This window comes from Carlito syrichta, unplaced genomic scaffold (assembly GCF_000164805.1).
Source record: "Carlito syrichta isolate Samal-C Ts95f unplaced genomic scaffold, Tarsius_syrichta-2.0.1 Scaffold288453, whole genome shotgun sequence".
Classification (NCBI taxonomy): domain Eukaryota; kingdom Metazoa; phylum Chordata; class Mammalia; order Primates; family Tarsiidae; genus Carlito; species Carlito syrichta.
This window is the reverse complement of record NW_007232549.1, coordinates 137995-155030: the sequence shown is the minus strand read 5'-3', so window position 1 is coordinate 155030 and position 17036 is coordinate 137995.

The window sequence follows — 17036 nt, the reverse complement described above, 5'->3', positions numbered from 1 at the left end:
GGGGGGGGAAGGGATGGGGGGATGGGGGTGTTACATAACATCAGCAAGGATGGCTGATCTCAAACCAGGAGAAGTGGGGACCAAAGGGAGGCCCAAACTTTACCTGTACAATGAGCACTTGCATACCTAATCCTGAATTGTACTCCACATCTCTAAAATAATAATAATCATAAAAAATAAAGGTGACTGTGAAAGGATGGAGGTTGGGAAGATGTGGGTTAGAGGCTGGGGTCAACCTAGGGCAAGTACATGGTATAAGGGGTTGAGAGCAGAAGGGGATAAGAGTGACAGCTGGCCTGGGAGGTAGGGACTTCTAGGAGCGTGAAGTGTGATATCACCATTCCTCACAGTCTCTGAGGAGAATGAGGACAATCATTTCTCTTCGTGGTACCTGTGAGTCATACACCAGCACTGGAGTCAAAAGATGTCAGTTCCTCTATCATCGGTTAGATGTGTGGGCCTCCTTGTGGCTCAGTTTCCTTTTTTTTTTTTTCTCACTTGGTTACCCAGACTGGAGTGCAGTGGCCGCTCCCGGCCACCGCAGCCTCGACCTGCTGGGCTCCTGCGATCCTTCCGCCTCAGCCTTCCAAGTAGCTGGAACTACAGGCATGCGCTACCACGCCCGGCTGATTTTTTGATTTATTGTAGAGATGAGGTCTCGCTGCCCAGGCGGGTCTCAAACCCATGGGCTCAGGCAATCCATTCGCCTCTGCCTCCCAAAGGTGCGGGATTACAGGCTGAGCCACCGAGCCCGGCTTCAATTTCCTTCTTTAAACAGCCCACATGAGGATTGTTTTGCCTTAATGAGGAAGATGGAAAGCTCTTTGCCTTCTGCTTGGTGCATAGAAGGTGAGAGGAGGTACCTACAGAAACCTAGAACAAACTTATGCTGTGCCATGGAAGGGACCGGCAGAGTCCTGTTGTCAGCAGGCCTTGCATACCTGGGCCAGCTCACTCTTGGTCTGCAGTGTGCACGCAGTGCACTTGCTTGTTGAGTGAATAATACTGGTTCAGGTCCTGCCTTCCTCTATGCTGTTTCTCTCTGAGTAGATGGAAGTTTCCCTCTTTAGAGGTGATATCATTCCCACATGGGATAAGGAGTTGAAAGGAATCATTTAGAGAACAAGAAACCAAGGAAACAGCACTCTGCTACCCAGTCTTCAGCAACTCCCCCACACTGTTTTGTTCACCATGTGCAGGAGGTGGGGCTGCCCAGCACAGTGACGTCTGGCAGGGGTCCCAGAGTCAATGCCCTCATAGTGGGCCCTGCTACCCCACTGACAAGCTGGGTGCCCTTGAACAAGTCGCTTCACCTCTCTGAACCTCTGTCCTCATCTGTCAGAAAACAATAATATCTACCATGAAATCAAGTTACAGGTAGAGCGGCAGACGCATAGCAGATGCTTGGCTGATGTTGGATTCCTCCCTTCTGGAGAAATCCTGCCAGTCCAGGACTTAGGATGAACACGTGTTTGCATTTTAAAATCATTCATTTAATAAACGGTTGTGGTGCCAACTCTCTCAGGCAGACTGGAAATCACCTTTGTAGGTAAATGTCAAGAGAGGCCAGAGCCCAAGCACAAGAAATGGGTGCCCGTCCCAGGCTAAAAGTGTTGGAGGAGCCTTGTTGGTGTTGAAATTTCCAGATCTCAAAACGTCTGACACGCTGCTGTCTTGGGAAGCCCATTTTTCTCTTTGATTAGCTGGGCGATATCCCCCATTAGTTAGGGTCTTCTCCATTCCCTTCCATATCCAAAAAGACAGTCACTCCTGTTGAAAGGTGCCAGGTCAGAAAAAAAGTGTTGAGAACTGCCTGTGTCCAAATCTGGTATTTTAGTGGTTGGTGGTAGCCAGGCTCCCTTTCCAGTTGGCTTTGACCCCTTTCCTTTTCCTTAGAGGGTTTTATAAGAAGTTGTGTTCATCCATTTGTTTATTCAGTTAGTGAACTCTTACTCCTTATATCTAGAGATAATGCTTGATGTGTTATTGTAAAATTTGAACATAGTCCCTGGGATGTTAGGGAAAGAGACAATTCAATGGTGATGAGGTGGGGGAAGGTTTCAAAGGGAGGTGATATTGGAGATGGGCCTTGCAAGTTGAATAGTTTTCCCAAGGGACATATTCATTCCAGCCAGAGAGAGTGGGTGAAATAAAAGTATTGTAAAGATTCAAAGATGTAACAGATCTCAGTGTTTAGGGATGCTGATGTTTACTGTGATACAATGACTAGTGCAGTTTTTGCCTGTGTGTCGGAGTATTTGGTATGTAGGTATGCTTCTGTGCTAAGCGAGAGGTGTGTGGGGGGGGTGGGGTTGGGAGGTTATGAATGGAGTAGGTAGAGTCCAGCATGAGAAGACTTGCTGTGCCTGAATGTCACTAGGCCTTTGAGAGGATAAGGGCCCTAACTCGAGACAGGAGACAACGGGGTGACGGGCGTTAAGCTGCCACAGTAGCCAAGGGTTCTTCAGAACTTCAGTGGTAGCTTGTCACCTGTCACCTTGGATCGGGTTGAGTTTCTTTGAAATTCAGTGGCTGCCTATGTAACTTGAGCTCTTTCTTTCTTATGTGGCCCCTCCAGGACAGCCACGTGCTAGGCTGAGGTCAACAAGGAGTCAAAGCCACCCCAGCCTTTGAAGTAGTTTGTAATCTCATAGGATGAAAAGGGAGGCAGGGAAAGTGTCAGCACTGGACATTTCCTGGGGGCCATTTGCAGTCACAGTTGCCCTTCTCATTTTTGCATTTACTTTTTCCTGCTCTGTTGGGTTCACACAGACATATTATAAAAAGACAGGTTGTTGCTGAAGCCTTATCCAGCCATTCACAGCAAGCATTTAGGTTCCAGGAACGATTCCAGCCCCCATGAGTTCAGAACAAGGAATGATTCTTCAATGACAATGAATTCGTCCATTCTTGCCCTGGGTGAAATTAATCAACGCCTTGAGCCTTAGTTTTCCGTTCTGTAAACAGGACAGTGATTCTCACCTAACAGGAGTTTAACATTCAAAGGAGATGAGAGGTTTGTGGAAGCCTCTGGTTCATAGTGGTTGAGACATTTGTTTTCCTCTCCCCCACACATAGATTTTCATTGAGACATTGTTTTACTTCGTTGAATCAGAGGTGGGGGTGTGTGGTTCCACTTATCACCAGTAGATGGCGCCCAACAACCCCCTGCAGGGAACCGAGGCCGCTCGCCTCTCCCAGCCTCCCCCCCGCATCCAGCCCCCTTCCGCCCCTTCTCTGGGAGGCGTCAGTCATTCCAGGTCCCAGGCAGAAAGTCACACAAAACACTTTGTGTCTGTCAGCAGATTCCTGGAAGGTCACGCTGAATGATGAATGCTCCTGGGTAGGATTGGAGGGCTCTTTTTTTCTTATTTTCTTTCTTTTTTTGTCTCCCATGAATTGCATCACTGGGCAGCCTCTTGGCTTTATTCATCAGACTCCTGTGGTTTTTAGACCTTTCCCAATTGTTCTGTGTCTGCTTCCTCTCCAGGCCCCTTCTGGCCAAGGCAGGATATTCAGGGTTGGCTGTGGCCGGGGAACTAGCCATTATCTAGCACGTTCCACAGACACTCCCTCTGCCCACCCTCTCCCCCATTCCCAGAGCCTGGACTGAGACCTGGTGTGTTGCTGTGTGACCCTAGGTGACAGTCTCTCTGTCCTGATTTCCAATTAGGGGAACTTTGCCTGGCAGCAAGGAAATGGGTATTATTTTAAAAGTTAAATTTCCACTAGGATCAGGGCTTTTGGAAGTCCTGGTCTTTGGTAACCTTTTCCCTCTTTCTGGATAATATACATATATATCCAGAAATACTGCTTGTGATTTTTTAACTTTGCCAGTTCTTTAACTGGCAATTTAACCCAAATTGGGTAGCCATTTTGTTTTTGCAGGAATCCTGAGATGGTCCCAATTTGACATTCTGACCCATTGTCCCAGTGTTAGGAATTAGGAACATATCCCTGATATTTTTGTTGGAGAAATATGAGTCAGACCATCCAGAGGTATGCTATAACTGGTATGAGAAAGCATTTTTCTCCTCTACCAGGCACCCATTCTGTATGCCAGGCAATGGGAGTTATTGTATATACAGAGATCAGTAAAAATAGATCCTGCCCTCGAGGAGCCCCTGGGCAGGGAGAGTGAGAAGACAGACACAAGTGTAGTCCCTGCAGTGAGACCTGCTTTAGAACAGGAGGAATACAAGGATCCAGGAACTCAAAAATGGAAGCAGCAGTAGCTCTGCTCCCCGAACCCCTGGAAACCAGTTGGGGATCTTCTGTGCCTGTCCATGCAATTTCAGACTCCAAGGATTTAGAGCTCTTGGTTTCCAGAGAGGGGGTGTTAGTATCAGGGAATACAGCAAGAACTTACTGAATGCAAAGCTTCAGCTTATGCCTGGCCATTTTGGGCTCTCTGTGCTAATAAGGATCAAAGAAAGGAGTTACCATTTAGTAGGAGTAACTAACCCTGCCCATTGTGAAGAGGAGGCATGCTCCTGCTTCCTAATGCTTCATGATGAGGGTAGGAGGATTCTGGTTAATCACCATTTCCGGGTAAACTTAAAAGAGAAGGGAAGTCAGGCTCGGTAGCTCAGCCTGTAATCCCAGCACTTTGGGAGGCTGAGGCGAGTGATTGCCTGAGCCCACGGGTTCGAGACCAGCCTGGGCAACTTGGCGAGACCTTCCACTTCAGCCTTCATCATGAGGGCAGGGGGAGATGTGTTGGGCAGTGAAGTGGTCCCCTGGGCATCCCTTGGCACTCTTATACTAAATTCTAACCGTAGATGGTCTAATAAGGGTATGGAAACCAGGGACTCAGACTCCCTCAGGCCAAGAAATGGGTCATGTCACCCTCATATAGGGTGACATATAGGAAAACCCATATAGGTCAGCAAGACCTTCCAGCAGCTGTGGAGGGAGACTGAACATGGCTGGTGGAAGAAGGAGATGGTGAGTTTCAGATATGACCTTGGGATCGACCCAGCAGCAGGGTCTGCAGTTCATCTTACTTTCCTTTCTCTCTCTCTTTTTTTTTTTTTTTTGAGTTGGAGTTTCACTCTGTGGCCTAGGCTGGAGTGCAGTGGCACACTCACAGCCACCCCATCGTCGACCTGCTGGGCTCCAATGATCCTTCCACCTCAGTCTTCCAAGCGCATGCTACCACATCCAGCTAATTTTTTAAAAGATGTATTGTAGAGACAAGGGCTCACCAAGTTGGCCAGACTGGTCTTGAACCCATGGGCTCAGGTAATCTACTCGCCTCGGCCTCCCAAAGTGCTGGGATTACAGGCTGAGCCACCGAGCCCAGCCTTCTTTCTCTTTTAAGTTTACCCAGAAATGGTGATTAACCAGAATCCTGAAGAAGCTGTGCTTAAATGGAGTGAACTGAATGGGAGCAGCAGAGCATTTAGGTGGTTCGGGGGTGGACCCTAGTAGTGCTGAGGCCCCTCAAGTTTCTCTTTATCTGACGACTCATCCTTGGCTTATAGTTGTGCCCTTCCCTTAGAATCATCTTGGATAATGGGTGCTGTGTTGGATATACTTGGAAGGGTATGTCTTTCCCCTGGGGATGATTTCCAGCCATGACTGATTGATGGGGGGACACGGAAGACCCGGAAGTTCCCTTGCCTCAAAATGGGCCAACCCTGTGGTTTCATTCTTCCTCTACATAGACTTCAGCCAAGCCTACATCCTTTCTTGACTTTCTCCACTACCCAATCTTGCTTCCTTCTCCTTCTTAAGGATCTGAGAAACCTCCCTTAATAAATCACTTGCACAAGGATGTTTGTCTTAGCTTTTGCTTCTAGAGAACCTGGTCTAAGATAAACAGGCTGTGGGAACACAAGAGGATATTTTTATTTTGTTTGGGGTCTCATAGGGGCCTTCCCAAGGTAAGTCTTGAGGCTACGAGTAGCAGCTTGACCATGGAAAAGGATATTCCAAGCAAAGGAAACAGCATACATAATATGAAAGGTAAAACACACGTGAAAGATACAACTGTCAAGTATCCTGCCCCAAGTATACCAAGTGGTTTTATCTGACTGAAGCGCTAAGCATGTGGGGGTAGGGTGGGTTGTAAGAGGCAGGAGAAGTAGAAGGACACCAATTTGTGAAGGTTCAGGTAAGGGGACTTGTCTTTAAGCTGAGATCTAAAGTGTCCCCACCTTGAGCTCTTCTCTGGCTCTGTTACAGTTGACTCAGACCTGAGGGACCACCACTTAGGACTTCGTTGTATACTATGAAAAGCATCCTACATCATATTTCAAGTCAATGGCAGAGCTAGAGTATGTTTTAGTCAGTCTGGGCTGTTACTACAAAGTACTATGGGCTGGCTGACTTCTAAAGAATAGATGCTTATTTCTCATAGTTCTAGAGGCTTCTGGTGAGGACCTTCTTCTAGGTTGCAGTCTGCTGACTTCCCATTACACACTCACATGGCAAAAAGGAGTGAGTTAGATCTCTGCCCTCTTCTTATAAGGGTACTAATTCCCATCATGAAGGTTCCACCCTCATGACCTACCTCCCAAAGTCCCATCACATTAAGGATTAGATTTTAATACATGACTTTTGAGGGGAGGCACAACACGTAGTCCATGACAGAATATAAAACTTAAGCCCCTGGCACTTTATTCTTTATCCATTCAACATAATAATAATTTTTAAAAATACTAATATAGCATTTTAACGCATTCATAAGCTGTAGGGATGGGGGTATTCTGATTAATCTCTTCCTAATGTTCTTGAATGCTTCTTTCTTCCTAATAGTTACTGACAACTAATAGTAATTCAGATTCATCTTGTATTTCTTATTTATCCTCACTACATATCAGCTGCTTTCATGTAGATCAACTCATTTAATCCTTCCAGCTACCCAGCGAAGCATATCCCCATGTTACAGATAACACAGCAGAGGCACAGAGAAGGAAAATAATGTACCCAACAGAGAAACCCAGAATTCTTCCATTTTACTACTAGAGTACATTTTCCCCTACATCATTTACTTTTTGTTGCACAACAAACCACCCAAAACTTAGTGGACTGAAACAACAACAACAATTTATTTATTTTATGATTGTGTGGATTGGCAGTTTGGGTTAGGCTCAGTTGGTTGGGTTTCTTCTGATCTGGCTGGCTCATGTATGTGTCTGTGGTCATCTACCAGTTGCCTGGCAGCCATGTTAGCCAGCTCAAGCCTAGGGCAATAAGGGAAACCAGGGGATGTGTCACTCATCACCCAACAGACTAGTCCAGGCTCTTCCAGCAGGAGTTATAGCAGAATTCCCAGAGCAGCAGGTGAAGACAAGCTCCCACAGGTATCAGGCATCTGTTTGCATCTCAACTGCTTACATCCCACCAGCCAAAACAAGTCAAGAGGCTAAACCAGAATCAGTATGGCAGGACACTGCCCAAGTGCCCAAGGGCATGAATACAGGGAAGGAAATAATCTTGGCAAATTTTTCAATCTACCGCATTCTATTTTTTTTTTTTTTTTTTTTTTGAGTCAAAGTCTCACTCCATCCAGTCCAGGCTGGAGTGCAGTGGCACACTCGGCCACCCTAGCATCGACATGCTAGGCTCTGACAATCCTTCTGCCTCAGTCTTCCAAGAGGCTGGAACTGTAGGTGCCTGGCTAATTTTTTATTATTGTAGTGACGAGGTCTTGCCAAGTTGCCTGGGCTGGTCTCGAACCCTTGGGCTCAGGTAATCCACTTGCCTCGGCCTCCCAAAGTGCTGGGATTACAAGCTGAGCCACCGAACCTGGCCCACATTCTATTTTCAAAAAAACTTTTTTATGATTATAAAAAAATATGTTGATGTGTTTGGAAAATTAGGAAAATACAGAGAAATCTAAAGAAGGAAAAAAATCATCTGTAACATACCATCCAGAGATAATCACTGTTAACATTTTGGTATATTTCCTCCTTGTCTATCTTATGAATCTACGAATGAGTGAGTGTGTGACTATGTGAGTAAATGTGTTTAAGTGGTATTATCTTTTCAAAGAGTGGCATCAGAGCCAACCTTTTTTGATAGATATTACATTATGACCATTTCCCTATGTCATCAAATAATTCTTTAAAATAGAATATTTTAATACTGTATATCTCCCCACCACATTTTTATTGTTATATAACTCTGCTATACTCTGCTGTTTTATTTAATATTTTGCTGTTTAAGTGGGTTCCGTTGCTTTTTTCTTCTTTCCAATAAGTTGGTTATTATAAATACCATTGTAAGGAATATTCTGGAATAAAAATCTTTCTCTATATTTCTGATTATTTTCCTAGGACAGATTCCCAGAAGTAAATTACAGGATCAAAGGAAATAATGTTAGCAGGGCTTTTGATAAATAATGCTAAATTGCTTTCCTGGAACATATGCTCCCACAGCATTGAGGGAAAGGGCTTGCATTACAGAATTCTCAAGGGCACTACGTATTATCTTAAAAAAAAAAGATCAATGAGATAAAAAGTGGTACCTTTATTTAATTTGCATTCCTGGTCATCAGAAAGAATGCACATTTCAGAAATACTTCTTGACTGCCTATAATTCTGTGACTGTCCTTTTCCTTAAAGAAAAAAATGTGTATCTTAAGTCGATCTGAACGAATCATGTTAGTTAAAGGTACTTTCCCTTTTAGATTGTCCTTGGCCTTGGAATTTTGTTTTGGGGATTTTTTTTTTGGACATACAGAGATTTAACATTTTTCAGTGTTGAATCGATTTTCTTTCTTTTTAGCTTTGTAACATTCATTGTTTTTATGCTTATAATTTTGCTTTTGATCCATCTCTTAAGAAATGTAAAATGTAATGACTTTGCCACTCAGAACAATGTTTGGAAAGGCTGCCTGTCTTTGGAAGCAGGTTTGACAGGTGGAGTTGATTCTTCTTTGTGAAGTTTTTTTCTCCGGCTGAGACCGTGTAAAACAGCCTCCAGTGCCCCTATTTAAGTGACATGAGGTTGATCAGCAAAGGCCCCCCGTGAAGCCTAAATGTATTGCCGTAAACCCAACATGAACCTGTTCTACATTTAAGCAAGTGGCTTTTCTTCTTACTGTTGGCCCTTCCCCCATCATCCTGACCCCTGAGTCAGGCTGGGGCTCTTCTCTGTGAATTTGACAATCCAGTTTGAGTCATGACTAGGTACCCCAAAGGCCCATGACACTTAGTGGGTTGTGTCTTCCCACAGTGTGAATTTGAAGCCAGGTGACTGTGAGGCTGGTGTGTGATGATGAGTTCCTAGTGCTGAGTGGCCAGGGCCATCACTGTGGGCACCTGAGTGATAGTGGCGCTTGTAACTCTGCTGGCAAAGTCATAACTCTTTGTTTCTGGATGAAGCCTGCCCCTGGAGATAGAGCCACACTCTTGCACTAATGATGAAAATACAGCTGGTACTGGAGTTCTCTTTTACATGGATGGAAATCTGAGTTTCATAGCTGAAACGACGAGGGAATATGACTGTGGTGGAGAAAGGACATTCAGAACTGTTCAGAACTGGGTTCAGATTCCTTCTCTGCCACTTACCGTGTGGATTTTGACAAGTCATTAAACCTCCCTAAGCTTCTACTTTTCTAATAATTAGAAATACGTAGAAACCACAGTCCTGCTGTCTCTTTCCCAGAGAACTGACTATGGAATGTAACAGTGTACACCAAGCGGCCAACCCATAGATTCTCAGGAAATGGTAGATAGCACTTTTCTCTAGACAAAGAAAAGTCATCTAAGTAAGAAAGTCATTGTGGCAAGTTGTGGAAATTTCAGGAAGAGTGTTTTGGAATGCCAGGGATCTGTTATTGAGCTTTTCCAGGAAAATGAAATGATGAATTGGTGGTGAGAGAAATGCACAAGATAAACACCACGTAGAATCTATAAGTGTCAATTTTGATATGAAACCCACAACGATACACAACGGAGTAGGATGCAAATCCATGTGAACTCTAGGGTGGTAAAACAATGTTCAATGGAATTGCTCCCTGGTGAAAGGTCTCCTTGGTGTTGAAATGCCCAGAGGTATGAGTTCTGCCATCTTTAGCATCTTTAGGGCTACTGGGTGGGAATGTTTGAGAAGGTTTGGATAATTCATGGAGCTTCCCTGAAGGTGAGAGAGAACCCCTGGACAGCCACACTGACAATACTCAGAAGGGAGAATTTTTCTTTCCAAGCGAGATTGCTCCTCACCAGCCTGGTGCAGACACAGGGTCTTTCACTCATAGCACCTTTATAAACTCCTTGTGGCAGTCGCGGGTGCTGTTTTCAGATTACTTCATGTTCTTCCAGGAACTGCATAGGGTGGCGATCCCCGCTTCCTTGAAATTAGGTATGGCCCTGTGGCTTGTCGTAGACAGGAGTGACATACATCATGTCTGAGCAGAGACCTCAGGAGCTGTCATGCAATGTGTCATTTTGCTTTATCCAGTCTCAGTCATCATGGAGGCAGGGAGCAGAAACTCCCTCAGCCCGGGTCCCTGAAGGAAGAGGCTCTTCACAAAAGTGTCCCAGCAGGTCATGATGACATGGAGCTTATGCAAAAAATAAACCTTTCTTCTTTTAAGTCTCTGGGCATTTGGGATTTTCTTCTCTGTCTTTGTGGCATAACCCATCTCATTCTGACTGATAGACTACTTGAAGGCAAATACTGGGGGGGAAAAAAGGCTTTATATTGCCCACCTGGCCTTCAAAGTACTGGATTCACAGCTAACACTCAGATCTCTTTTATTTCAGAGACTTATTGAGCCTGTCATATGCCTGGCCAAGAGAATTTGTGTGCGAGGATGACTGAGCTGCAACACCCCACTAATACCTGCTCCAGTGATATTAGGCTAGTGTGGAACTAATCATCTGCTGAGGAACATGAGAGGTGAGGGACATAACCTCTGTCCAGGATCTACTGTGTGGCATAGAGTCTGCTCGGTGCTTTCTCTATATCATTCTTAGTGAACACAGCAGCCCACAAAGTTATTATTGTTATGACTCCTCTTTTATAGATGACAAAATGGTATCTCAAAGAAGGTAAGTAACTTACTCAGAACCATACAGCTAGCAGGGGCCCAAGTGGAGATGCAAACTCAGGCTGAGAAAATGATCTGTGAAGGGGAGAATCTGTTTCATCCCCATCTGTAAGTTCTGTTTGTTCAGAAGTGCTGCATCTCATCAAATGAGGTCCAGGAAACATTTTCTGACCACTCAGACTCCTGGCCCAGCCCTCCATCTATGCATCATTGTTTTTGCTCACTGTGTGCTTTTTTTCGCAGGTCTTATTGTTTAGTGTCTGTTTCTCCTACCTTGGTGGAAGGACCGCATTGTCCATTCACTCTTGGGTGCTCAGAACCTGTCCAAAGCTGGCATGCAGGATACATTTAATAAATAATAGTTGCTTCTGTTGGTAAATAAAGTCGGCTTATGTTGATGGAGGAACCCTTGAAGATGTATAATGTAAAAGCCAAAAACACAAACTGAAGCCAGACTACTTGGATTTGAATCTCAACTTTGCCACTTCCTAGCTATGTGGCTTTGGGGAAGTTACTTAACACCTCTGTGCCTCATTTTTCTCTTCTGTTGAATGAAGATAATACTGGTAACTTTCTTCACGATTGTTATGAGAATTGAGCAGTGTGTAAACAACTTGTAAAGTCACACTTAGAACAGTGCTGGCATATAGTGTGTACTAACTGCATTGTGTGTGTGTGTGTATGTGTGTGTGTGTGTGTGTGTGTGTGCGCACGCTAGACAGTATCCAAATTATGTTTTCAATAATACTGTGGTTAGAGACCACAAGAAAATGGATGCAGTTGCAGTACTGGGGAGGCTGCTGTGTCTGAAATAGTTTGGTACGGTAGAGGATCAAGAAATTTACATTGAGACAGACCTGGAGTTCTACCTCAGCTCTGTGATTTCCTAACTGGGTGATCTTGGGCAAACCCCTCACCTTCTCGGGGTTTCTTTGACACATGTGTAAGATCTGCTGTGTCGCATTAGCAAGCGGCAAGAATCTGTTTCATCCCCATCTGTAAGTTCTGTTTGTTCGGAAGTGCTGCGTCTCATCAAATTAGGTCCAGGAAACATTTTCTGGAAGTGAGGGAAAATAAGGCTAATAATCATAAAAATGGGAATGACATTCGTGTATGGTCGACTTGGTCTGTGGGTGAGATGAGATTTGGTCTGTGGAACCTCCTGCATGATACAGAGATGATTTTTGAACAAATGTACATATGACGGTAGATTCTGCTGAATGAATGTAGAGAACAGCTAGGTGGTGCCCATTCAGTTTAGGACTGAGAAAGCTCACACTGGGCTCACGTAGCGCAGGGGAAGTTATGTGGGAGAGCAGGATTTGTTAGGGATTGGATGAAATTCCTGCATTGGGTCCCATTTTGATGATTTTTCCAGGCACCCAGATAGGATTAGTTTGCCAGTCTCGCAGGACATGCCTGCGCGTGAACTGTGCTCTGCTAATGCTCCATCACGTGGGTCTATCACAACACCAAGTCTTCCACTTACCACTGGCAAGGCAGGAACAAAGAAATCAAACCCACTGCTCTTAAAAATTCCCTAATGACTACAACATTTTGGCTTACTGAACATAACTGAATTAATTCATGATTTTCCTAGAACAGAAATTGAATCCATCGATTTATGGCTTCATCATGCTTATTTTGGAGATCTGTCAATTGACTACATTCATTCTGGGAGAAAATAGTTGTGAGCCAGTTTTCTCTTTTCTTTTTTTTCTTTCTTTCTTTTTTGTTTTTGCACACCTCACCTGCACAGTTAAACCTTGGGTGGTCTTCTTCTCCAGTTGAATAGATTAATCTGTTCCTTGTATACAAGAAACTGTGAGCTGAAACATTACATCAAACTGCTAGTCTACACCCTACACCATGAAATATCAGCTTTATTAGTTCCATTCTTGAAGACATTGTACAATAATGAAAAGCATATTGTGTAACCAATGTATGGCAGATTTCAATGCACACATTTCCAAATAATCTTCTTGGTTTTGTAACTAAGTGTAAATTACTTAGTAACAATGGAGTTCACTGAAGTATTATTCACTCAAAACAACATTGCTATTATTCACTTGATACAAAGCCCACATGAGATGCCTTTTGTATATAAAATACACTGGTTAATTATGTAATTGCTAAACTTTTCTGAAGCATTGGTTTGGAAACTCAGGAAATGGAAGCATCAGCAAACCTAGATTTTAATCAACCTTGACTATAACTCTTGTGGTAAAGAGAGGGAGAAAATTATTATTATTTGGTAAACAAGAGATAAAAAACTTAAAAGTTAACAAACTTTGCAATTAGTTCTTAGATGCTCTCCTTGGGAGAAGATCTTCGTAATCTGCAACTCCATTTTAGAGAGATTATGGGGAAATTATGAATCAAAATTTTTGAGTTATTTGTTATACATCTTAAGGTGATGAAGAATATGGTCTTCTGAAGTTGTTTGGGCTAGAAAAGAACATGCCCTTTCCTTGCCAAGGTCATTCTGTTATCACAATAAACAAGCAGAGACTTGTTAAACAAACAAACAAACAAAGAGACAAACACTCAAATGACTTAAAAAATCTGCCTAATCAGAAAATTAACTCTGGTGCCATTCTTAATCAGTCAGCATTTTCTGCTATGTTCTGGGCATACTGAAAGCAGATACTTAAAGGAGATTGAGGAGAAAGATTTCAGTTGTTTAATTAAAACAACAACAACAAACCTTTCTGTTATTTTACTTTTTAATCTCCTTTTTTATAGCATGGGATATCAGAATTAGAAGCAACTCTGTAAATCATTTAATCCAACATAACACTGGATTTCCTCTAGAGCATTCCTGACTCAGTTGTCTTCTAACCTTGACTTGAATGAAAGCCAATGGTGGGGAGCCAGTACTCTTTAAGGAAGCTCATTCCTTCCTAGTTCAGCTCTGTTTAACTGTTAATCTCTCTCTCTCTCTCTCCTCCCTTCCTCCATAGCTTCCCTCCCTCCCTTCCCATTTCTTGTAACTTCTTCTTGGTCCCGACTCTTCCTTTCTTCCTCTCCTTCTTTCCCCATGGTCTCATGCTTATGTGTGATCCTCTTACATGATGGTTATGTCTGATAAATTTCATCTGTCCTTTCCAGACTCTCTTTATACTCTTCCTCATTCTGCTGTCTATCCTGAGAGGCTGACCTGTACAGAATTCTTCTTCCATGGAATCCTGTATACTGACTTCCAGTTGGAAATGGTCAAGGGGATGTCCTGTCAGGAGACTGAAAGGAGGGAGGAGAATGAGTTCAGCTATATATATTTCCTGGATTTTGCCTTTGGGGTTGCCTCTGATTGGATTTGTCCTTCAACTGATTGCCACTGCTTCTTTCAAGGAGACTGTCTCTCTACTTGACTTTCTTAGGGTTGTGGTAACTACTTCCTTTATATCCTTCAATACCTAGGCATAATGCCAGCGCCTCTGCTGCTAGCTCCAGGTCGCCGACTTATCCTTTGGTTTTTCTACTCCTGTACCATTGTAAATAGTCTCTTTGTAGGCACAGTTTCCTCTAATGAACCCAATTCCATAAAGCCATTTGTTTTCAGTTGGGATCCTTGCTGATACAATAGCGCTTTAGATAATCCTGAAACAATACTGTGCACTCACTAAAGTCCTCCCTTCTCCATGCAAATGACTCCAAATCCTTCAATTGTGCCTAATATTACTTGGCTTTAAGAACTTTGTCCATGCTTTAAAGTGTTCTGGGTAGGCAAGTTCCCTTATGAGCTGTGGGACCCAGAACTGAAAGCAGTGGTCCTGAGGTGTGCCAGAGATAAACAAAACTGGACACTAGTTAAAGTGGTAATGACAGATCTTAATCATAGTGTACTGGTGCAACAGGGAAACGAGTGCAGCATGAACTGAGCTCACCTTGGAGGTGCACAGAAGTGACTGGAGAGGGAGGCAATGATGGGTCGGAGGTGGTGACTGGGAGCTCAATAGAATCAGGGAAGTGAAAATTACAAAAAGCAGGAAGGGGGTCAGTTCCTGTGAAAACCATCTGGGCTTGGTAACTGGCGCGTGTCCAAGTTAAGCTCCTGCCCTATTGCAGAGACTGAAAGACAGGAACTTTATCTTTAGGTGTTGGCTGGAACAAACTAAATTCTTTTGGTAGCCTTGAGTTTTCTCAGCCTTGATTGTTTTAGCAGTGCTAGAACCATCTTAGGGATGTGGCCAAGTTGTTAGAAACTAGGTTTGTGTGTGATCAAATCTTTAGAGGCCAAGGTTGAGGCTTCATTGAGAAAAGGCTCAGGGGAGCCCAGCTGGAGTTGGTCAAGGAGAGGAACCTTTGCCAGGTGGCCAGGGCAGAAGGCAGCAGGGCTGTTCTTCATTGCCTCTGGGAATCATGTCAGCCAGGAATATGCTGAAGGCATGCATGTGGAGCTTCTCGGGATAACCCTGACATGGTGGCCATGCACTGAGCTTGTGGTCATGGTTGTATGATGTGAGGCTTGCTGGCAGTCAGTTCAGAATTCCCATCCTGGCTCCACTGATGACTAGATGTATGTGGTCAACTGTGAGTCTGTGGGTAAAGTGCCGACTCCAGCCTCCCCACTTGGTTTTTAGAGTTAAATGGGGCACGGTGTATGGAACTTCTCTGTAAACCTCAAAGGACTGTGTAAATATCATTATTATTATTGGACAGTGTTGCTTCTGCTTCCCTTCTTCTTCTTCTGTTTTCCTCTTTTTCTTCTTCCTTTTCTCTCCTCTTTTCTCCCTCTTTCTGCCTCTCTCCCAACCCTGTCTCGCTACTTTTCCTCCCTCTGCTTCCTTCATCAGCAGCAAGAATGGTGGGAACCTACTTTCTTAGACAAGAATGTTTCCCAACTGTCCTCTCCCAAGCCATCAGCATCCTCGTTCTTCCTCGAAGCCAGCCCATGACCCGTCACTGCCTTCCCAGCCCCTTCCTGTACTGACTTGATGAGAATTACTCTCTTCAACCTGCTGGGGCATTTGTTTTTCTCCTGGAACACTTTCCTATTCTTAACTCTTAGAAAGCTGGAGGTAGAAGGAATTTTAGTTAAAATCTGTTTCTATTAAAAAGATTTTTTATATGAATTAATTGAATCTTAGAGAGGGGGAGCACTTATTCAAATTTATGGAGCAACTTAAGGATGCATTTAGGACCAAAAATGGGAACTTGTGCCTGGGAGGCCCTTGCATCTCTGATGACTGCCTGCCTTGTCTTGTGGGGGGAATGTGTATTCTCTCCCTATTCAACATGAACTCTTGGAGGGCAGAAGCTGCATCTCCGTCTTCTATGTTCTTATTCCGAGCCTGACACAAGACTTCTCATGACATAAATGACTGTTAAATTGAGGCTGGAGAAGGGAAAGAAACAGAAACACTGGGATTGTCGGCAGTTAATGCTAGCTGAAAACTTACTTATCTTCCGGGTCCTTTCTCACCTCAGATGATGTACCCAGACACTTTTCAGATCCAGAGCCAAGTTGGGATGATCATTTTTCCCATTAATTTTAAGTGAACATTTTTTAGATTCCTTGTACATAACTGGTGAGTTTTGCTGAATAGAGGTTTTGGAATACTGTCTTAAATTAAAAAGGCTCAGGAGTACATGAAAGTAGAAAATTCAGTTGCTAGTAAGTGACTTCCCTGGCTTATTGCAGTGAGAAAAGTTAGCTGACAAGAGTGAATCTTCAAAAAATTAATTTACAAAACTACATGTTTAACATTGCAGCCTCAGCTGAAAGAGCCAGAGAGTCAGAGGAAGTGCTGAGAGTGGGGAAATTTACTGATGGCCTTCGTACCTTACAAGGAAGGCAAGCCAACTCAGCGTCCCCGAGTGGAGAATACGGCCCTGTGGGGATGAATCTTTCAAATGAACTATACTCTGCAAGGTAGCATCTTGCCTTCTTGAGACTCTGTGGGTAAGTTGCAGATGGCAGGACCGGTGTCCTGGAGCCACCTTCCGGGGCTACCGTGAACTGAGAAGCCAGGTGGATTCTCATTATGTCACTGAGTCCTTTATGTTTCTCAAAGGGGCAGAAGGCACT